We start from the raw sequence: 24,691 nt of genomic DNA, 5'->3' as shown, positions 1-24,691 counted from the left end.
ACCTTATTTTTGGGGTTGGCTATAAGTACTACGTTAGACACGTCTTGGCACATGGCCATGGGACAGCTACTCCTGACATCAGATGACCATTGTCTCCCTTCCCTTCTATATTTGAAGGCTAGTTTTTATTCCTTCTAAGACAAAAAAACATTTTACTATTAATATATTGCATTGACAATGGAGTAGGGTGGCATGTTCATCAAAACCTTAATGATTCTTATGACCTCTCCTCTATTTTCATATGGAGATATGTTTACATTTGGAGAAGGCCAGTGTCTGATGTGACACCATTAGATGACTACATAGCCACACAGGAAGTCCCAAATATGGAAAGCCGAGTTCCCACAGTTTAAGAGGACACCCAGTTCTTGAGAGCCCCCTTTGATAAATAAATAATCTTGTTAACATTAATTAACTTTTAACTGATCTATTAACTTCTAAGGTGCAAGTTTGGTTCCTAAATTTCTTGCATATATAGTACAGCTACCAGAACTATTAATATCAGACTTTGGATGGCTAACTAAAGAAAAAGCTAGCATCTTAACCATGGGATCTGACTGGCATTATACAACAAATCATACTAGGCATGATCTCCTAGCTTTTGTCTTTCTTCTTCTATTTATTTGTTCAGCTGCACAATTTTAGCCAAATGTGTTACTGATCCTATTTAGGATTGTTCTGAGGTTTAGAAGCAAAGGGGGAATTGGATATCAAATTACAAAATAGCCTTGAGGATCCCATTCCTTATAATATTAACTCTTAGTTATGTGATGTTGCGTACAGAACTTCCGATCATAGTTGACTCAGTGTGTTGGAAGCAGAAAATCAGTTTCCAAATGAGAGAAGTATTTCCCCCTTGCTCTTTCTGTTGCTTTGCTTTCCTTTTTTCTTACATCCAAGTGTTGGAATTCTCCCTGTTCTCACCCTCATTCTGCTTTGACACTATATTGTCAGTTTTTGAGGACTTTAGCTCATCTTCAGCTGGTTATGGTATACTCTATTACATTAACAGATTATCCATAAATTTAAAACACCCACCAGATCTTATTTCACTTGTACTAATCTTGTGGATATTTCTTAAGTATTTCCCCCCAGTCTTCAATTGCCCCAACCCCAAATTTTTAAATTTTTTATCCCATCTCACCAACTCCACTTTGATTGTTTTAATGTCAGTTTCTCAATAAATTATGAGACAATGCCTTATTTAAACTACGTTTTTGTGCTCTTCCTGGCCACAATAACCATTTTGTCAATAGGTGAACAAGTCTGAGACCTATTCTTTCGTGCATTTCCTCATGTCTCTTATTTCAGATATAATAAATCATTTTTGCATGCTTATCACAAGGTCATACCTTGACTTTCAGGCAATATTTTCAGAGCTTGTGTATCCTTTCCATCTGATCTCAATATTCTGGACTGTGATCAAATCATCCAGTTCAATTCCCTTAAAAGAAACATTCACAATGGTATACAAGGCATGGTGGCACAGTGGTTAGCACTGCTGCCTCACAGCACCAGAGACCTGGGTTCAATTCCCACCTCAGGCGACTGACTGTGTGGAGTTTGCATGTTCTCCCCGTGTCTGCGTGGGTTTCCTCCAGGTGCTCCGGTTTCCTCCCACAGTCCAAAGATGTGCAGGTCAGGTGAATTGGCCATGCTAAATTGCCTGTAGTGTTAGGTAAAGGTAGGGGTATGGGTGGGTTGTGCTTTGGCGGGGCGGTGTGGACTTGTTGGGACGAAGGGCCTGTTTCCACACTGTAAGTAATCTAATCTAGAAAGCTTAATTTCATCTACACTTTTCTTTCACTTGATATGTTCCATTTAACTACATCGAAGATAAGTCATTCCCTTTTCCATTTTATAACTGTGTCACTTGTCACTATTCTCTTATTCTAAATGGCCTAGCTCGCTAATTACCATGCAATCTGATTCAGGAGTTTTGGAGAAGTACAGATTAAAGCAAGTTTCATTATACCTTTAAAACAACAAATAATACTGTGGGGTTTCAAACATTACCAAATTCTGCTCGTTTGGTCTTTCTTACAAAAAGATAAGTTTCTCTCAAAACAAATTGGTTAGGTTGAGTTACACTTTTCCTTCTTTTCAAATATGGCAACACCAGACTTGAGGGTTCTTTTGTGTATAGCCTCAGCAGTGTTATTGGACGAACAGGTTTCATTAGCAGTCAATTAATTTCTTCCCAAACAATCCTTCCCAATTTTTCATATGAATTCAAACCAGCTACGCTGTTTCCATTGGCACTAGTTTTAAACTGGGAGAAAGTGAGGACTCCAGATGCTGGAGATCAGAGTTGAGATGGGATGCTGGAAAGCACCGCAGGTCAGGCAGCATCTGAGGAGCAGGAGAATCAACATTTCGGGCATAAGCTCATTCCTGATTAATGGCTTAAGCCCGAAACGTCGATTGTCCTGCTCCTCGGATACTGCCTGACCTGCTGAGCTTTTCCAGCACCCCACTCTCGACACAATTTTAAACTGAACTTTAAAAAATTAAACTAATTTGTTCCTCTATACTTTGATTAAATTTCACATTAAATGCTTGAACAAGCAACTTGTATCAGGTTATTTTATCAATCCCAGTCTCAGAAACAATTATGTCCAAGGTTGAAGGTTTTATACGGTGCTTTTATGTTGAAGACATTAGTAATCACAGTTGGTTCAGGTTTCTTCTGTTCTCAAAGGCTTCTCTCAGCAAGACTCTCATAGAGATCTACATCAGAAAAAAGTCCTTCAACTCAGTCAAAAACAACCACCTAACTATTCTAATCCCATTTACCAGTGTGTGGCCCATAGTGTTCAATGCCTTCACATCGCAAGTGCACATCTAAATACCTCATAAATATTATGACAATTTCTGCCTCTACCACCCTTACAGAAAGTTAGTTCCAGATTCCAGATTTTCCCAGTTATGGGAAAAGTCTTTCCTCACATCTCCTCGAACCTTCTGCTTCTGACGTAAAATCTATACCCCCATCACACCACCAAGTAGAAGTGTTTCTTTGTGTCTAACCCTACCTATGCCCATCAAAGTGTTATACATCTCAATCATGTACCCTCTCAATCTCCTCTGCTCTGAGGAAAGCAACTTCAATCTTTCCAATCTTTCTTCATAACTGAAATTGTCCAGCCCAGGCAACATGCTGGTAAATTCCTCTGCACCCACTCCAGAGTTCTAACATCCTCCCTGTGAGGTGGACTCCAGACTGCACAGGATCCTCTTTTTATACAGATCCGGCATAACCTTCCTGCTCTTCAACTCAATGCTCTTACTCCTTTTGCTTTCTTAATCACATTATCTACCTGTCCTGATACCTTACGGGACTGATGCACATGTACAAGGTCCCTCTGATCCTTGGTGCTGTCCAGAATCTGACTGTTCATCATGTATTCCCTTGTCTTGTGTCTTGCCCAAATTCATCACATATACCCACTTGCAGTCTCAGGCTGCCTTCTTCACTTTTTGTCACTCCACCAATTCTTATATCATCTGAAAATGAAGAGATCAACCCTCCTAAGTTTAAGTCTAAATCATTTATATAAACCACCAAATCAAGGGCACAGAATCCATTGGACACGACTTCCAGTCAGAAAATACCTCTTGACATCACCCACTGCTTCCTGCTGATTGTGGATTCAATTTGCCAAAGGGATCTTAATTTTGCTATCAGTCTCCCATGTGTGACTTTATCAAAACCTTGGTTGAAGACCAAGCTAACTCAATCAAAAGTGTATTGTCCTCATTTATACGCCTGGTCATCTTTCTAAAAATTCAAAGAAGTTGGTCAGACCTGACCTTGCCTTAGCAAAACCATGCTAACTGTTCTTGATTAATCCCCGCCTCTCCAAATGCAGATTAATTCTGTCCCTCAGAATTGCTTCCAATAGTTGCCCTACTGTTGGGTTAGACAAATAGGCTGTAATTTCCTGGTTTATCCCTTATTCCCTTCTTAAATAACGCTACTACATTGGCTATCCTCCAGTCCTCCTTCATCTCTCCTGTGATCAGAGAGGAAGTGAACATTTTTGCAAGAGGCTCTGCTATTTCCTTATCTGCCTCACTCACTCAACAACCTGGGATACATTTCATCCAGCCCTGGAGACTGATCTACATTTAAGCATCACTCAGAACCTCCTGTCAAAGCTTATTTCCTTAAATATATCACAGCCTTTCTCCTTGATTTCTATCCCTATATTGTTCCTTTCATTAGTAAATATGACCCAAATATTCATCTAAAACGGTACCTACATCCTTTGGCTTCACACATAAATTACTACTTCGATCCCTGATGGCCCCTTCTCTTTCCCTTATTATCCTTTTACTCTTAATGTAACTGTACGCATTGCTGTGCACTTGCATCTGTTTAAAAACACAAAAACCAAGACCAATGTGGATCTAGAAGAAGCCCAATGGGTTAATAATATTCAAATATTTCTGTAAATTTAGAAATGCAGAATTTAGTCCAGTCCACAATCGCACATCTCACTACTTAGAAGGTATGTGATAAGATTTAAAAAGCTGTTAGCTGAAAAAGCTAACTCTCTGCTGATTTGAGAAAGGGCTGGAGCTAAGTCACCAGGTGACATCATGTCGTACTGTCACGTGCTCTGCTTAAAGAACTGTTGATCTTCTGTTAGTTTCAATCTGGTCTTTTAGATTTTTATTGTCTTAAGGAAAATCTTTTTAAAATTGTTTTTTTCCACCTTCAAATAAACATTATGAATATATGAACAAATTATTTCTCATTCCAAATCCTGTGTTCAAATTGGATGTCTACCAAAATGAAACTTAACGATGTTGTGAAAACAAGCCAATCCTTTTATTTTTCATAACATTGTCTTTTTCTACAGCAGGTTTTAAAAATCTCTTTTTAAACATTTTAGATTAAATAAGATTTAAAAGTCTTGAATCAATGACGCTTTCAGACTATTCCCTGTTTCAATACAGTCTCTAGTCAAATATAAGGGCTGCTGTTTTTGTAACATTCATGGGAATACCCTACAGATATAATCAGTTTTCACAGGCTATTCTTTAACTTTACAGGTTTGTGACTTCTTCTTATCATGATCAGAGGATCTCTTGCCTACCTCATCTGTCATAGTCTGAGTCCTGCCCTCGTACATTTGCACATCAGTTTCACCTCATTACATCCTAGAAGCAGACAGACAGGGGTGAGCATTTTCAATCTTTTCCCTATGCCATCTGGAATCACCCACACTGTACCAGGAATGTTCAAGGTTGCCTGGTTTTTTTCCCCAAGATAGCAACCAACTGTCTATTGTTGGCAGATTTCTGCTTGATGCTGTTTTCATTCTTGGTAACTCAATCTATGTTCAACTTGATGGTGAGGAACCTCTGTATTGTCCTTTGTCAGGACTTGTGGAGAGGCTTTTGCAGTGTCTGAGCAGGAGTCGTGGATAATGGTTGTGGGGGAGTCAGTTAGCATTAATTGCTGAAGGCCTTCACTACTGACAATCCATCTATTGGTCTTCTGTAGTCATCGTACCACAGAGCTGATACTAACTCTCCCTGGGATGGCAGTAGGAGTTATAAAACATTCTTATTCAATGGTCTGAAATTTTGTGTGTCACTGCAACAAACTGTCGAGTTTCTCTCTCAGTCTTATGGCCTTCATGATCTCCAGATGCTGTTGGATTGGGTAAGAGTCTCCCTGTAATGGAGGAGGAGTGGGTAATTATTACAACACTCACAGGGTAGTAACCCAACCTATTGCACTGGAAACAGTGAATTTGGATATCATTTCTTTGCACGCTATTTGTATGTGGCCCAGAATTCTGGCTGGGCAAGTGGCTGTCAACAGATTCTGTGTTGACAATTCCCAAAACACCTGTAAAGGTTATTATGGTCCTGTCCCTAGGCTATATTAGCATAATGGGTCAACTCATCTCAGACTACCGTTTTACTGTTACACCCGCCCAATGTACTATGGATTGATGGCGGGATCCCTTTCAGAAAGAGGCTCTTGAAACTTGGAGAGTCACAGTATTTACCCCAATCTGAATCCTCTCCTTCCTCTAACTGGCCATTTCAGTAGCAATCAAGAAGCCTCCTTGCTAACACACTGGGATTTTTAGTGCAGGAGTATTTGATACTCATACTTGATTGAAATCAATATCTGTTTCCTGCAGTGTCCTTCTTATGTCCTCTTCTAATTCCTTAAGCAGGCCTCTTGCTGTAATATCCAAGCTTAGTTCTCTTTCTAAGTCAAGGAAGAAGGTAGATAACGAGGAAGATCTATTTAAAAACATCACTCTCTAACTCTGAGTGTGATATTCTAAACATTTCCCATTTCAGCATGAGGAGAAGGATATTGGAATTCATATTTATTGCAATACCCAATTATTCCCACAATGCCCTAGCATCAGCTGGTGACAGGGGCCTGCGTGTGGTTGTGAACTCCTCTTTAACAATAGCAAGGGTTCCTTTCTCATCTGCCTCTTGTTCAGTTTTCAGCACAGCTTTTGAGATTAGACACACACAGACTTTGCTTCACTGGAGCAGAGAGGCAGAGCAGAGGAGTGCTTGTTTCCCTGGTTTCTATCAAGGTCATTTATCCTTTTTGCAGAGAAAGTAGCTATCACTGTATTTTTCTTTGGCAAAGTGCTGTCTGGAGTTGTTAAATTTCATCTATTTGAGAGATGTGGTCTGCTTCAGGCAAGGCCATGCTTTTTTTTTGTCCAATTAATTCTCTCAGTAAACCATTTGCATCCTTTAGTTCCCCTGTCAATCTTGTATTCTCTGCTCGTACCTCAGTGTTTTGTTCTAATATTTTCTCTGTTTATTTTTATAGCGTGCCTTATTACACATTCCTATTGCCTGTTGTAACTGAGTGCCTAAGTTGTCACTTTACATTTGGAAATTTGTAACTTCCCTAGGCTCTTTACATACATTTGCAAGGCACACACATTGGGACTGTAGGCCAGTTTATTCCGGGCTTTTTAAATCTTGATCTTTCCTTTCTGGACTTCCCTAGAAAGTCAATCAAACATAGAATGATAATCTCTATCTTTTCTTCCATAATTCCTACTGCATCCTTTGCTCCATTGCCCTGGTTTTCACAATGAAGCTTTCTAGGAATTGCTATTTAGCAAACGTAAAAGCCAATGGTGAAGAAACTTAAGAATTACTCAATATGTGTTTAACTACAATCTAAGTTAACTACATATTACTTTCAAGATTCTCAAACTTAAAGCCTTCTGTGAATGATCCCATTCCTGACACCAATTGTTGATCACAGTTACCTAATGTAGGCAATCATGATTTAGCACTATTTTCTGATAGTTTATTGAGAAACAGCAGTTCGATGTAATACATTAGTTAATTAGGGAAAGAAAATAAATATACAACCTGTAATTGATGAAAATGCTTTACTGGTCTCAGAGCTGTTCTGTAGAATGGAGGAATAGAGGCAGTGCACAAGTCCCAGTGGTCCAGTGCTATTTCATTGCGCTCTGTGATATTCTTTGTTGTCTCAGTACCAACAACCTTTGTTCTTGCCTCAGGCTGATGTAAAGGAAACTCTTGGTCTTCCCTGAAGGAGATAGGGTGGCTCCTTTCCCCTCGAGCTTTTTGTCTCTTCCTCCCCTCATGTCCTTATTCATTTACCTTATTTGGGGTTTGGCTGTCAATGCTATGTCAATCACCTGTCTAATCCCTCTTGGCCAATGACCATGGAACAGCTACACATGATGATCAGTTGACCATTATCCTCTTGACCACCTTCAATGGGAGATTGGTTTTTCATTGCCTCAAAGACCAAAACTTTCTCATTTTCACTACTGCATTGATAATGGAGTAGGATGTTATGAATCATGACCTTGATAATTCTTATGATTTCACCTTTGTTTTCCTAAAGAGATTTGTTAACATTTGCAGAATGTTCATTACTAATGTGACACCATTAGATGAGGTCTCATGCTACACAGGTAATGCCAAATAAGGAATTCTGAGTTAACACAGTTTAAGGAGGTGTCCAATTCTCAACAGCCATTGACTGCAATTGTGGACTGGGCCAATGACTACACAGGAATTGGAGGAGTTTAAGATGGTTGAGAAAACACTACATTTCTGCAACAACATGATTAAATATACATCAGTATTCGGAACAAAATAAATGAATTTATACTATAAGTAGAAGTTAATGAGTATGATCATACAGCCATTACAGAGACATGGTTACAAGAAGATCAAAGCTAGTCATTGACTATTCAGGCTTATATGACTATGTGAAAAGTCAGAAAGACAAAGATGGTGGCAGAACGTGGTTCGTATGAGATGGAATAAATATAACAGTAAGGAATGATTTAGGATTTTATTATCTAGAATCCATAAAGGTCAACAATTGAAATACTAAGAACAGTTTTGGGCCTCTCATGTAAGGGAAAATATACTGGCATTGGAGGCAGTCCAGAGAAGGTTACTAGGCTGACACCAAGGACTGTCTTACAAGGAGAGTATGAGGAGGTTGGGTTTGTACTCATTACAGTTTAGAAGAATGAGAGGTAGCCCTATTGTAAAATAAGATTCTTAGGGAGCTTGGTCCATTAGATGTGGAAATGTTGTTTCTCCTTGTGGTAGAGTCGAGGACCAAGGTATATAACCTCAGAAGAAGGGGTTGCCCATTTAAGACAGAGTCAAGGAGGGATTTCATCCCAGAGGGTTGTGAATCTATGGAATTATTTATCACAGAGGCTGTTGAGGTTGGGCCATTAAGTACATTCAAGACTGAGATATACATACTTTTAATCAATAAAAGAATCAAAGGAAAAGGCAGGAAAGCAGTGATGAGGATTATCAAACCTGTCATGAGCTCATTGAATGGGAGAACAGATTCAATAGTCTTAATAGCCTGTATCTGCTCCTAAATTTAATGGTTTGACAGAGCTAAAATATAAGAAGGGGATGTATTCCGAGTCATAGAGTCATAGAGATGTACAGCATGGAAACAGACCCTTCAGTCCAACCCATCCATACCGACCATATATCCCAACCCAATCTAGTCCCACCTGCCAGCACTTGGCCCATATCCCTCCAAACCCTTCCTATTCATATACCCATCCAAATGCCTTTTAAATGTTGCAATTGTACCAGCCTCCATCACTTCCTCTGGCAGCTCATTCCATACATGTACCACCCTCTGCATGAAAATGTTGCCTATAAGATCTCTTTTATATCTTTCACCCTAAACCTATGCCCACCCCAGGGAAAAGACTTTCTCTATTTATCCTATCCATGCCCCTCATAATTTTGTAAACCTCCATAAGATCACCCCTCAGCTTCTGACACTCCAGGGAAAACAGCCCCAGCCTGTTCAGCCTCTCCCTATAGTTCAAATCCTCCAACCCTGGCAATATCCTTGTAATTCTTTTCTGAACCCTTTCAAGTTTCACAACATTTTTCCGATAGGAAGGAGACCAGAATTGCACACAATATTCCAACAGTGGCCTAACCAATGTCCTGTACAGCCGCAACATGACCTCCCAACTCCTGTACTCAATACTCTGACCGATAAAGCATAACAAATGCCTTCTTCACCATCCTATCTACTTGCGACTACACTTTCAAGGAGGTATGAACCTGCACTCCAAGGTCTCTTTGTTCAGCCACACTTTCTAGGACTTTACTATTAAGTGCATAAGTCCTGATAAGATTTGCTTTCCCAAAATGAAGCACCTCGCATTTATCTGAATTAAACTCCATCTACCACTTCTCAGCCCATTGGCCCACCTGATCAAGATCCTGTTGTAATCTGAGGTAACCTCCTTCGTTGTCCACTACATCTCCAATTTTGGTGTCATCTGCAAACTTACTAACTATGCCTCTTATGTTGACATCCAAATCATTTATATAAGTGACGAAAAGTAGTGGACTCAGCACCGATCCTTCTGGCACTCCACTGGTCACAGGCCTCCAGTCTAAGAGAAGAAGGATTCCAGGAAGGGATAGTGCTAAATTGAAAGAATAAAACATAAAATATGAGAAAGTTAAATGGTAAACCAGAGATTACTAAACCTTTAAAAGTCAATAAAAAAGAACAAAAAAGGGGAAAAAAAGTAATATAAAAATGGACAGTGAAAGCTTCTTTAAATATATAAAAACAAAAGTGATGTCAAAATGAACAAGGCCCTTTAAAAATGAGACTAGGAATATATTAATGGGGAACCTGGAAATGGCAGGGCAGTTAAATAAATACTTTGCATCAGTCTTCATGGTGGAGGACTCAAGAATATAAATAATCAAGGGCCTATAGGCACAGGGAGGTAAAAGCTACAATAAATATCATGAGAAAAAAAATTCTAGGAAATAGTGCTAGTGGCTAAATGTCAATAAACCATCTGGACCTGATGGGTTCAATCTTAATATTTTAATGGAAGTAGCTACAGAAGTGGTGGATGCACTGGTAGTAATTTTTCAACAATTGTTAGGTACTGATAAAGTCCCAGAGAATTATAAAACTGCTGATGTAACAATTTTATTCAAAAAGGGAGGTAAACAAAGAGAAGGTAACTATAGGCCAGTTTAGATTAACATCTGTCATGGAGAAAATGTTATAATACTATTATAAAAGTATAGAATATGTATTATAAACAATATAATAGCAGAGTATTCAGAAATCCAACTAAATCTAGCAGAGTCAGCATGACTTCATAAAGGAAGAATCATTACTAACAAATTGATTATGGTTCATCAAGGAGTTAACAAACAGGATAGATAAAGTGAAACCAGTGTTTGGATTTCCAAAAGGTCTTTGATGAGGTATTGCATGTAACACTACTTAATAAGGTAAGAGTCTTTGGTGTTGCGGATAGTTATATTAGCATGGGTAGAAGGTTGGCTAACTTGAAGACAGAAAGTTGAGATAAAGGAGAGATTCTCAGGATGGCAACCTGTAACTAGTGGAATGCCACAGGCATCAGTACCGGAGCCACTATTATTTACAATTCGTATTAATGGCTTGAATGAGGCATATGAATGTACTATCATTAAATGTTCGATGACAGAAAGAAGTGGGAAGACAAATAGTGAGGATGACACAAAAAAAACTACAGAGGGATATAGATTGGAGGACACCCTTGATTGACAATGGCACTATCCCCTCCCTGATGACAAACCCCCTTGGTGACTGTTTCCCTTTGACTTGAGACATTTGGTAATTTGATTGTGAATATGAAAATGTCAATCATTTAAATTCTGTGTCATAGTTAAGTCAGTTTATTATTTTCCAATTTGTCTGTGGTCCTGTGCTCCATTAATTTTAGTTGTCAACGGTGAACAGCTCTGTCTACAAGTTGTCAAGCTGTTCCCATGCTCATCACTGAAACAATCATTTTAACAATTAAACGGAGCCAACAAATTTTCAGTCCAAGTTTTGTGCTAATTGTTCTGGTTTGCTGGTTTCTTACTAATGCTGCCTTTTCAGTTGCTCATGTCTGTGGTTTCTCCTTTTCAGTGATTCATCAGTAGCTGTCTCACTGTAACCTGTGTGACAGGAAAAACCAGTGAATTATTTTTTTAAAGAAAAGTAGTATGGGCTATCACATCACTATTTGAGAAAAAGTGGCAAGTAATCTTAATCACCACTTCCAACTTGGATTTGGGTCTTTTATTTTAAATGCAGTAAATTAATATCTAAAGTCAATAAAATTGGGTCTGTACAGTCCTGCTATTAAACCACTTTGCATCCCTTCATTTAATGTTGTCTTAGTTGAATACTTGTTGAATGCACCACAGTCATTTGGTTCTAGGTTGTAATGAATGTACACATTAAAAAAATCATTTAGAAGAGCATAGGAATGAACCGAACATTATAAAACTATTGGTCATGTTTTTACCTGCCCAAGGAGCTAGTGTGTAAGTCAGACGGCCTGAAAACATCATTGTGACCTGAGTCAAATTGGCTGTTCCTCACATTCCAGCTATGTTGGTATTTATTGCCACTGGTATCAGATGACTACTGATGTGCAGAGGTTGCCAGCCCAAACAACTAAGCAAATAACTTATGCAATTAAAGACACAATTAAGGACTATTTTATTTATTTTATGTTGCTGTTGGCATTTTGCCATTGGTGACCACTCCTCCGCCCCAAAATGTGTAATGTGGGTGGGGTTGCAGGGGCTGTTGTTGCATAGTTAATTGAACTATGCCATCAGTAACCGAGGAGGGAATATCTGATGGACCGAAGTGCTGTCAGTAGTGAAGACAGTACATTGACATTCTCTGGAAAAGTTTACCTTTCAATAGTCTACACTGTTTTTTTTAAACTGCCACTACAGTGACCACATCTTCCAATGGCACTGCTGAGATTTTATTATAGCCAGCCTTCTGATAGGGTCAGGATCCTATCTACCATCCATAACTGACCAGCAGTCAAAAAGGCATCTCATAGGAGGCAACTGACCAAGTTCACTCCGACAAATGTAGGCCTGAGACCTGCTGTTTACTCCAACATTGGCATCCCAATGTGCGTCACAAAATTCCCTTCACTTTATTTGCAGGATGTATGCAGTCATCCAGCAAAGGACTCTATTCATATTTGTTCCAAGGCCACCGAAACCTTCAATAAGTTGCCCTAATTATACCATAAGGAAGCATCAAGAAAACAATTAAAGATTACAAAATGCTCCAGCTCTATGACTCAGTTCATAGTGCACCTACCTTGGAGTTAGAAAGTTCTGAGTTCAAATCCCTTTCAAGGGTTTGAGGACAAAAATCAGGACTGGCATTCTACTTAGCCCAGAAGGCGCACAGTTTGAGGTGCTGACTTTTGGTTGCCACTATACTGGTGTTCTACCAGCCCTATCAGAAGATTGAAATAATCTCATGGCACTACTTTGAAGAAGATCAAGGGTGCACTGGTCAATATTTATACATCAAGCATCCCCAAAACAACAGATGATCGCACTGCTGTTTGTGAGACGTTGCTGTGTACAAATTAGTTGGTACATGTCCCATAGTAATACACTGCCTACACTTCAAACTTATGTCACTGGCTGTAAAGTGATCAGAGATTGCTAATAATCATGAAGTAATCGTTTTAAATGCAAGCCTTTCTTTTCAATGAATCCCATATCTTTTTTATTATTCCACAGCTGCACAACAATGTTGGATCATTTATCTTCATACAGTCTGAGTATTATCAAGCTCTTTTTTTGAGACATCTTAATCAACATAGCTTTTTCCAGCTTGCTTGTTAAATATTATCTGCCTCAAATTACTGACACATAAGCAATTCTATGGGCTCTGATATGTTTCTTATGTACTAACCTAATAGGTACCCTGTAGTGCCATTGTTAAGTTGGTGAATTGATTAAGACTATTCACAAGATTGAAAGTAGATATTTAATAAAGTCGTCAAATAGATTTTAGTTATTGTATGTATTTTCCTCATTTGCAGTACTAATATTTTTAGATATTTTATACATTTTTGTAATTTCTGGGCTCTCTGTCAAATATCAAACCATCTGATTTGATGATAGGTATCATTACTTCAAAATGTACCTGAAGTACAGATCAAATGTGCTTTTAAAATATTAATTATTAATTTAAAGCATCATTAAAATAAAACTGCTAGCTCATGATTGACCATTGTTAATGATTAATATATTACAGAAATATACTCTTGACTAGTTTATTGAATAAGTGAAAAAATAACAAATTTCCACAGCTTTTTTCTTATTAAGGTTGTAAATCAAATGCCAATGTTTTCATTGAATGGTCATTTGGTTACATACATCTAAGCACTGAATAAGCATACTCTGATCTACATTTAATCTGTCTACCTACTGACTAAGCAGATTATAGTATCTCACAGATGTTTTCTCATGCAACAGTACACATGTGCAGAAACACAGACAAAATCCTTTTCACAAGAAGACACCATTGAAAGACGAAAAGCTTAATATTCACAATGACACATTTTGTACAGTGAAAACAACTCATAAAGTTTGAAAAGACAATGCCTAAAAAGAAAGACCATTTTGTTGCAATAAGACCTCAATCCCATCAACTTTGTGCTGAGTTCAAATTCCCAGGGAAATAATGGGGTGTGGTGTTCATTTTAAAAATGAACCTTTGGAATTACCTGGAACCTGTTGAACAATGCAAGGGCTAAGGTCCCTCCAATGCTTTTGTTTAATTTTCATTCTTTCTTCTCATAGAATCACATTCTCTTGTCCCTGACCATTGAGCAAATTTGAAGATCCTAGCCTAAAGTGTAAGATTCTGTCCTGGAACCAAGTGTCCAGGTAACTTTGGCCCTCTCAGATATGTTTCAATGCCTGAAATTTGGACTGCAGCACAGCACTTCCATTGACCTGGAAAAGTGTATTGCAGATGTGGCTGTCATGGAAAACACAGAAAACTGCTGGCTCCCCGTTTCCTTACACCTGCAATATATCTTTTGTCCTGCCATCTTTAGTTTCATTGTATTTAACTATTAGGTTTCAAGTATAGAACATCACTCAAAGATTCCCCATAGTTACATTTATCTTTATGATCTTTATTACACAAGAGAACTCTCCAGCTTCTTGCAATGTAACATTTTAAACATTGCATTCTACATTTATCCATTTATGTGATCTTCTCAAAATTTCACCATGAACTCCCAGGCCATGAAGTGAGGTTAGCATTGGTTCCTCAGACTTACTGTTGACTCACACCTGCTTGTTATCGCTGACACTACTGCAGATTCCCAGTAATGAAAATGATTACATCTATTTCAACAAAAACAGTTATCCCAAAACTTGATAAATTTTTAACTTATTTGGAGTCCCTCAAATGGTAAGGGGTGACAATGGCACCCCCCTACAACAGCGATTATTTCAGTAAATTTGCAGACTACCTGAGAGTTGTTCATTAAAACATTACACACTATTAGCTAAAGATATTTATGTATTTTTGAAAAGCAATTATACACACAATAATCATGAACAGCAGTATTGAATGTAAGTAAAGCATAAGTTTAATTACTTTCTTCACAGTCACAAAATAGTTCCTCACTCAACTACTAAAAAGCCTCCAGCTATTTCCATGTTTGTACATTTTAAGTGTACCCATCTTCCTGATCACCCCACAAAGCTAATGATCAACATCGACATGACCCTGATCAAGAGCAGGAGAATTGAAGGGAAGTACTATAGAATGAAACATAAAATTTAGTTGTAAAGCCAGGAGAAAAGTGCTTGTGAAATGTGATGGTTATGTTGGAAAGTAAATACCCTCAATGATATTCGACCACTTGATGAAATCCATCTTGGATATGTTTAGAAAATAAATGCTGTATTGACTGTCGCAGAATCACAAACCAAATGAATCAGAACATGCTCATAAATTTCACAACCAGTAAGCAGAGGAGATCTTGTCTATTGACTGCATCTTTGGTGCCTTACCTTCAAAAGAACATTAATATTGGGTATGAAGGTCTACAGCTTGAAGTTATGTGTAACAAATGACAGAACTCAGCATCAATTCTTTGAAAACGTTAAGATGCTCATTTTAAAATTGTGCGATTAATTGATAAAATAGTTAAAAATAGACAACTTGAAAATTGGACCCAACGATATAGGGTCAATATATTATCAAGCAATGCTTGAAACTATTTTTTTAAAAAAAAAAACTAGGATTGTGCTTAAAATGAAAAGTTTTGAATTATGAAAACGAAGATTATGAAATAAATACTAAAATCTGTTTAAAGACAATGAGGAGCATGATTGTTCTGAAACAGCTGGGAGCATGGAAATTTCATGCCATGATATGGAACTAATCAAGAATGAAAGAAGTGAAATCTAAGGTTATATTATTTTGTATTAAATACAAAGAGAACAAGACAAAACTTTCCAGAATCTTTCATCAGGCGATTCATTGGGTTGGCATGCAATTCACTGAAGAAAAAAAGTCTTGATGGCCACATGGTCTTTTCTCATTCGAATTTATTGTGCTCACAAATCAGTAGGTTTCACTGTATTGGATTAACCATCTGCATAAATTTTGAGGCGTTTAGCATGGAAATCTAGTACTTCAAAAACTGAATGAATAATAGGGATAAGGAAGCAGGTTTCTCTTAACACATTATGCTCTTTCAGACTTGTTCAACAGAGAATGACCAATTGAGTGCACAGTGACCCACTTATTGATGCCCTCAACAAGATTAACAATAATGAACATTTACCAGTCTCCTTGGCAACAGATTTAACAGTTTGCTGGTTTATTCTACTTTATCCAGTAGATAAATTATGTGTGCATGGGTCTGGGAAATAACTAGGAGAACAAGCAAATGTTAAGCAGAAAACCTTCCCATCCTATTTGTTAATGAAATGTGATAGATTCTTTATTTTCCCATGCTTTGTTTCTCAGGGGTAAAACAAAGAATTAAAAAAAACACAAAACAGAATGAACAGATATCATCATGTATTGAGCAACAGAGGTCATGCTCCTTTCGAGAAGGTTTTGATTAAATAAAGATGAGCAGTCCCAGTCTAGTACTTATTTTGGAACCTGGCCATGGCACATCATTTAGACTTTTATTAGCTCACTAACCCATTTATGCTTGGAACATCTGAAGTCTACCTGTCGCAATGATTTAAAATATACCAGAAATTAAAAGTGGTTTATTAAGTTTGTTAGTATTTTTCTATTCCAAAGAAATCAGAAATATTCTGTTTACCAGAGAAACAGGGCAGGATTTGATCAAAAAAGCTGAAAACTGTTCAATTAATTCAGAGTGTTTATCAATTTGGCGACTAATGTAAAATAAATTGTGCAAAATACCAGACAATAATGCAATAATGTTTTTGAATATGAGTAATGTATTATCAAACCAGACATTTTAGTAGTTCACCCTTTTGTATAGATATGCCATTAAGATTCTTTTAATTGACTGGTTAGCACTGATTATAAATGTACCCAGCTAATGAAGAAGCCATTTACACTTTAATGTCAGTGGTCTTTGTTTCCTTGGTTTATGATTGGGTCAAACACAGGTGAATGGGACTGGTCAGTTTAGGAAATCTGGTCAGCATGGACCAGGTTGGGCTGAAGGGCCTGTTTCTTTGACTCTATTAGTAAAGTCAAAAATAACAATGCCATACTTTAGTAGCATAAACCATCAATCCTTTTCAATATCCCATTTTAATGATGTTTAATACTAAATTATCAATGATTTAAAGCATAATATTACTAATATGTAATTAATTAATAACACATTTTGTATATATATATCATCATGTAAATCCCTGTTATTGCGATGGTGAAGTTTGGAAGACATTAATTACTTCATATCACTTAGAAGTTTTTGGAATTTAAGATCTTATTATTCAATATTCCATGAACTATATACAATCATAAATTCATAATGAGGTTAACACAGAAGCATCTCACTTCAAAGTCTCTCCACCATGTGATCAGTTACATAGTTACTGACATATTTACATTAGAGTGCTAACCCTTCACTGTACCTTCTAAATGTAATCAGCCCTTTAAAATGAACGACAATATGTAATACTTTGCAATTCCCACAAATGTCAAAAACATATTACTGAAAGCATAATAAACACTTTGAGTGAAATTTTATAACAGTCTAAAGACATGGGCTATGGGCTGTGGCAGAATCTTGAGTCTAGGTTAGAGTGGTGCTGGAAAAGCACAGCAGGTCAGGCAGCATCCGAGGAGCAAGAAAATCGACGTTTCGGGCAAAAGCCCTTCATCAGGAGTCTTGCCAACAAAGGCCTTCTCGGCATCAGGAGTAACTCACTGAATCTTTTTACTAATTTTCTGGGCATCAAAACAAGATTCTCATTCGGGAGTAGTGAGTTGCCTATATAGGGGGATTATTGCTTCTTAATGACCTTATTAAATGCATATCTCTCCTAAATAATATGCTGCTTCCCATCCTATCACTTGCAGTGAGAAAATTAGATGCTGAAAATTTTCAACTTGGAAGTCAGAGCAGGTACCTGACAACTTCAACTTACCACCAATTTGAAGAACCCTGTATGTTGCTCAGCATCAAACAGCAACTCTATGCATGATCCATGAACACCAGTCACATGCACACCCCTCATTCAGGGTCATTGGGATCCGATATTTACCAATCCTTCAGGATCCTCGTGGCACCTCTCCAGTTGCCAGATGCTTAAGAAACACAGACCTGCACTGCAGGACACATTAGCAACTTGCATTGGCAAGCTGAAGCAGGGACAGTTAGTGTGTACCAGCAGGCACACAGCTCACAGATTGGACCAGGCTGCATCTCAGGACTACTTGCTTGCTCTTTTAGTTCTCGCTGACTTACTGCCTATCTGCATTCTCACAGTATCCTGCCTTGCCATGTTAAAATAATGATGAGGAGATGCCGGTGTTGGACTGGGGTGGACAAGGTTAAAAATCACGCAACACCAGGTTATAGTCCAACAGGTCTATTTGGAGGTACTTGTTTTCGGAGTGCTGCTCCTTTGTCAGGGGTTTGGGCCTTTCTTGTTCAAGGCTGTGCAGTTACATCACTCAAGGGGGTGGTCCATGGTTCATCTGTCAGATCTGTCCAGAGAAATTACGGAGACAAGGTGATAAAAGGGACAAGGTAGGTGACTGCCGTGGAAGGAAAACTGCGGGCTGCAGACTGGGGTAGACTCATCCATCGTCAGGAACACCCTGGCTTCAAGGAGGAGACAGTGAATCACCAAAACTAGCATAGTCATCTCACGTGCCTGGGGTTCGAGCAGAAAGTTGGGCAACTGCTGGCTTATGTGGACATGTTGGCTGATGATCTGGAGGTGCAAAGCCTGTGAGGCTCACAAGAAGCATTACCAGGACAGAGATCTGGATATTTAAGGCCTCAATCCCACCCGTGGAAGCAGAAGCTAGAAAGCACTATCCAAGGAGCATTCACAGGCATGTTCCAACATGCTGGAAATCAAAATTGAAAAGACAATGGCTGTAATGAGAGCCGGAATGGGCAGGGTAAGTGTCTCAGAATGTGAGGAAGAGGGAAGCAAGGCACAGTAATGTGAACCCTATTGAGGACAAGACTATTACACACAGACCCATGCACTATACAGAACACAGACCCATGCAGTCCTTAATCCACGGTCATCTCGAGGCATTAGCTCACTATTTGATACACCCGCCCTCACACATCACCAAACATTTCATTAACACCAATGTGGTGGAGCCGGTATTGGACTGGGGTGGACAAAGTTAAAAATCACACAACACCAGGTTTTGTCAAACAAGTTTATTCAAAGATACTAGCTTTCTGAACGCTGTTCCTTCATCAGGTGGCTAGTGAGGCAGGATCTTAAAACACAGAATTTATAGCATAAAATTATTGTGTCATGTCATGATGAACAAACCTAGATTGCTGTTAAATCTTTCATCTTTTAGATTAGGTTGCAGGTTTTTATTCGACAATATGTAAATCCCAGAATTTCTTTCAAGTCACATTCCCGAGATAACTGGGGTTCATGTCATATTAAGGTGACGCCACTACATTATACACTCACATACACACTCACACACAAGCACACATACACACACCCCCACCCTTATATTCTCACACACTCACACAGACCATCTCTCATACACACGCTCTGAGACACACACATTCACCTCCCCACCTCACACCCACATGCACACCCTCACACAGACTTATATTCCATCACACTCATGCACACACAAGTGTGCACACACACATGTGCATGCATGCACACACTCACTGTCCCTCACATGCATGCACACACACATATAAGTCTATGGGGTGAACTTACATTCGCAGAATTGTAGTTGCAGGTATATTCTATTTTGCTCACAAAGCATACAATCTACAGGCAGTCAATGGAGGCAGCAATCCATGTGACATTTTATAAATTCCTACTTTGGAAATAGAACCAGTCTGACTCAAGACTGGAATACAGACGGACTCTAACCTCACACCTTTAATACGGTGTCTGAGCTGAGATGCCACTTTTTTTTATAAAACCTTAAGTTATCTTGGGAACATCACTATGGACACCATGTTTCTCTTGCTTCCATGTGCTGTGGCAGCCTCTCAATGCATACACTGATCCATGATACATCCGGTGTGAACATGCAGTTAGACATCATGCTCGTCCAACTACATTCGGGACAATACAAAGATTCAAACAAACAGATATAGTGCAACATCAATAAAATTTATCCAAATGTGATACTTTAAATACAGTGTACTGAACTGCATTCAAAATTTTTGTTATTTCATTCTCTTCCATTATGTCTTCATGTACTTGCAAGCTCTGCAGCTGGAGTGGAGAGAATATGCCCCGCAGTGGAGTCCATTGGACCTGGAGGCATGGTCGAGCAACAAGGAGAGCATTTATGTCGAGAGATTGCACAGACCTGGGTGATTACCTCATTCCAAACTGCCAGGATCTGCTGTTGTGGTCTCCTCTGCCAGTCTTCTGGAAGGAGGTTATCCCATTCACCAGGACCTCCAACACCATTGTCTCTTCTCCAACATCTTCTCAATGAATGTCCCAGACTGAGAAGGGAAGTTTTGGAATGCTGCTGTAGTCTGGGTGCACAGTTTCCTTTTAAAATGGAACAGGCACCATGCTTGCTGGTCTTTTCCAACAATAGCATATGGGAAGTTCGAGCTAGAATTGGCACCATAGGGACAGGGTAGATAACAAATGAGATAGTTTGGTAAGATAGTTCAAAAGACATTTCCATGCCCCACAGCCTGAGACTGCGTCTGTAATCAAAGAGTCATAGTCAGGGAGCTGTACTGCACAGAAACAGACTCTTTGGTCCAACTCATCCATGCTGACCAGATATCCTAAATTAATCTAGTCCCATTTGCCAGCATTTGGGCCATATTCCTTGAAATCCTTACTATTCATATACCCATCCAGATATCTTTTAAATGTTGTCATTGTACCAGCCTCCACCACTTCTTCTGGAAGCTCATTCCATACACGCACCACCCTCTGTGTGAAAATGTTGCCCCTTAGGTCCCTTTTAATTCTTTCCCCACTCATCTTAAACTCATGCCCTCTAGTTTTGGACTCACCCACCCTGGGAAAAGACCTCCTATCCATTGTCCCTCTATAAGGTCACCCCTCAGCCTCCAATGCTCCAGGGAAAACAGCCCCAGCCCCAGCCTCAGCCTCTCTCTATAGCTAAAAACCTCCAATCCTGGCAACATCTTTTTCTGAACCCTTTCAGGTTTCACAACATCCGTCCTAACAGGAAGACCAGAGTAGCATACAGCATTCCAAAAGTGGCCTAATCAACTACCTGTACAGCCGCAACATGACCTCCCAACTCCTGGGAGAGAGTCAGGACTGCAGATACTGGACATCAGAGTCAAAAAGTGTGGCACGGGAAAAGCACAGCAGGTCAGGCAGCATCTGAGGAGCAGGAGAGTCAATGTTTTGGGAATAAGCCCTTCATCAGAAATGTAGTCAATGCACTGACCAATAAAGACAAGCATACCTAATGTCTTCTTCAAAACCTTGTCTATCTGCAATTCCACTTTCAAGAATTATGAACCTGCACTCTAAGGTACCTTTGTTCAGCAACACTCCCGAGGTCATTACCAATAAGTGTATAAGACTGCACTGATTTTCCATTCCAAAATGCAGCACCTCACATTTACCTAAATTAAACTCTATCTGCCACTGACTTCCCCATTGGCCTATCTGATCAAGATCCTGTTGAACACTGAGGTAATCTTCTTTGCTGTCTGCTGCATCTCTAATTTTGACATCATCTGTAAACTATATGTCCTATGTTCACCTCCAAATCATTGATATAAATGACAAAAAGCAGTGAACCCAGCACCAATCTTAGTGGCACACCACTGGTCACAGGCCTCCAGTCTGAAAAGTAACCTTCCACCCACCACCCTCTGTCTTCTACCCTTGAGCCAATTCTGTATCCAAATCTTTAGTTTTAGACTTTGCAACCAGGGAAAGTAAATCCTCAGCACCTATCTAACAAGCATTTAGCTGTCCTAATCTTCAGCACATAGAATCAATCTAACTATTGTCTCTTATTGGACAACCCTGAATCAATGTAGTCAATATTCATGTTACCATCTTTAAGGTATATCAATTCTTCCTGAAGAGAGTGAAGTCAAAACAGTGCATAGTAGTCCACCTTAACTGGCACATGAAAGAGTGAACAACTTGTAGGTGTTAGCAAGAAGGGGCTCTTGTATTAACAAATGTAGCTTATTGCATGATAGCAGCTAGGCACAAGTTACATTGGCAAGGTAGACATTATTATTAAAACTATATTGGAACATTGCTGAAACATTTGCTCCCTTCAAGATCCAGAGCTAATTTCCTGATTTCCCAAACCAAGGCTGTATGATGTTATCAGATTGGATGATGATAATGCAGTCTCCGGCATTAATCTTTACAGAATCATTACGTATACATCACACCAGATAGGATGAAATATGCAGCAGCTGTGGATGACCTTGTGAGATCATAGACAGACGGAAATGGCCACATACAGATCAAACTGCAGATTGTGTAGAAAACACATTCACTGCAAAATGATATGCAGAACAAAGAAATAGATGGGAAATGAGTTATCCAAGACAGAACAATTGAGCAAATGAGAAGTGAAAAGAGCCAAAGTACCCAAGCTCTGGAAGTTGTCAATGGGTTTGAGGATGCAATAGACATATGAACTATATAACAGCATCAAATGACTCACTGTATGTTATGGACTAGATAAACTCCCACAAAATATATTAGGAAGATATCAAGACCCAACTTTTGTTTTATTTTTAAAGGTTTTGTGTTCTGGATGCAATTGAATTAGTTAAATTTACCAGGCTTGAATCAAAACAAACTATTCTTACACAATAGGTAAAAGAGAAACAAAAGGAAGAATAATTAGAATAACTTAATTCTATTGGAAAAATTAGCTGAAGAATAAATTATTATAAACAGCAACTGTTCCAATATAGTAACACACCAAAAACACCACTGGCAAAGGGCAAATTCAGTAAAAGATATTGTCTCACATGCAATTCTCGTAGCAAGAAGAGAACCCAAGCTTTTAACTGTAACAGACAGAGGAATACCAGCTTCCACATTTAACTTCAAAACCTCAGCAACTGCTGAAAACTAAAACTAAAATTCTGGTTCTATGGGAGCTTGACCCCACCCATTTTTGCTGCTTCTATTGTTCCAATTAAAAATAAAACGCAAGGCCTCACAAGCTGTTTAATATATTAGCTTGATCAGACTGCTCAGCACCCCTGTCTCTACCTCTCTTCATTAAAATAAAGAACAAAATACACCTCTTAAAGCCATTGTGTCATCAGTATTACTCAGTCTACAACATTAATCAGCAAACAGAAATTCAGAGAGTAAGAAATAAATCCCTACCCATAATTCTGAAACTGGAGCTTGACATCAAAGCACAGAGTAAAATTGTCTTGTTCTGATAATAGCAAAGAATCTTTCCTCAAATGGATGTCAAGGACAGCTCAGAAACTGAGCAATGTCATGCTAACTGCATATGGGAAACTGAAATTCAATAGCTAGAAATTTCAAAAAAAATCAATTGGACCCTCAAAGGAAAGGATGATAACTGTATGTCCTTCACCACTGAGCCCCAAGCTATATCCAATTCACTCTAGAAATCATACAATGTTTTGGCTTTAACCACCTTTTGTGGTAATGAATTCCATAGGCTCACAATTCTCTGGGTGAAGACTTTCCTCCTCATCTTAGTCTTAAATGGTTTACCCTGTATCCTTAGACTGTGACCACTGACTCCAGATTCTCTAGTCATTAGAAACTTTTTCCTGTATCTACCTTGTTGAGTACTATTAGAATTTTACATACTTCTATGACACTCTCCCCATTCTTTTGATTCCAACAAATATAATCTGAAAGGATTCAACCTCTCCTCATATTTCAGTCCTGTCATCCCAGGAATCAGTCTGGTAAACCTTTGCTGCTCTCCCTCTACATCAAGAACATCCTTCCTCAGGTAAAGAGACCAAAGCTGCACACAATAATCTAGGAGTTGTCTCAGTGAGGCCTTGAGTAATTGCAGCAATCTCTGCTTCTACACTCAAGCCTTCTTACTATGAAGGCCAGCAAACCATGTGCCTTCTTCATCATCTGCTGCACCTGCATGCTTACCTTCAGTAACTGGTTTATAAGAACATCGACATCTTGTTGTACATTCCCTTTTCTTATTTTATGACCAGTCAGATAATAATCTGCCTTCCTAGTTTGCTGCCAAAGAGGATAACAACACATTTATCCACTTGATGCTGCATCTGCCATGCAATTTCTCACTAACTCAGCTTGGCCAAATCACACTGAAGCATCGAAGCATCTCTGTATCCTCCTCACCGCTTACCCTGCCACCAACTTTGTGTTGCTTTCAAATTTGGAAATATTACATTTAGTTCCTTCATTGAAATCATTAATAGATTTTTTGAATCGCTGGGGTCCTAGCACTGATTCCTGCAGTACCCCGCTAGTCACTGCTTGCCATTTGGAAAAAGACCCATTTATTCCTACTCTTTGATTTTTGTCTGCCAGTCAGCCTTTCATCCTTCACAATACATTACCGTGAATCAAATTGGGAGACATGGTGGCTCAGTGGTTAGCGCTGCTGCCTCACAGCGTCAGTGACCCGGTTTCG

The sequence above is a fragment of the Chiloscyllium plagiosum genome, unplaced genomic scaffold (assembly GCF_037043375.1).
Source record: "Chiloscyllium plagiosum isolate Xiang-an unplaced genomic scaffold, Cpla_swu_hap1 HiC_scaffold_2, whole genome shotgun sequence".
Classification (NCBI taxonomy): domain Eukaryota; kingdom Metazoa; phylum Chordata; class Chondrichthyes; order Orectolobiformes; family Hemiscylliidae; genus Chiloscyllium; species Chiloscyllium plagiosum.
This window is presented reverse-complemented; position numbering follows the sequence as displayed.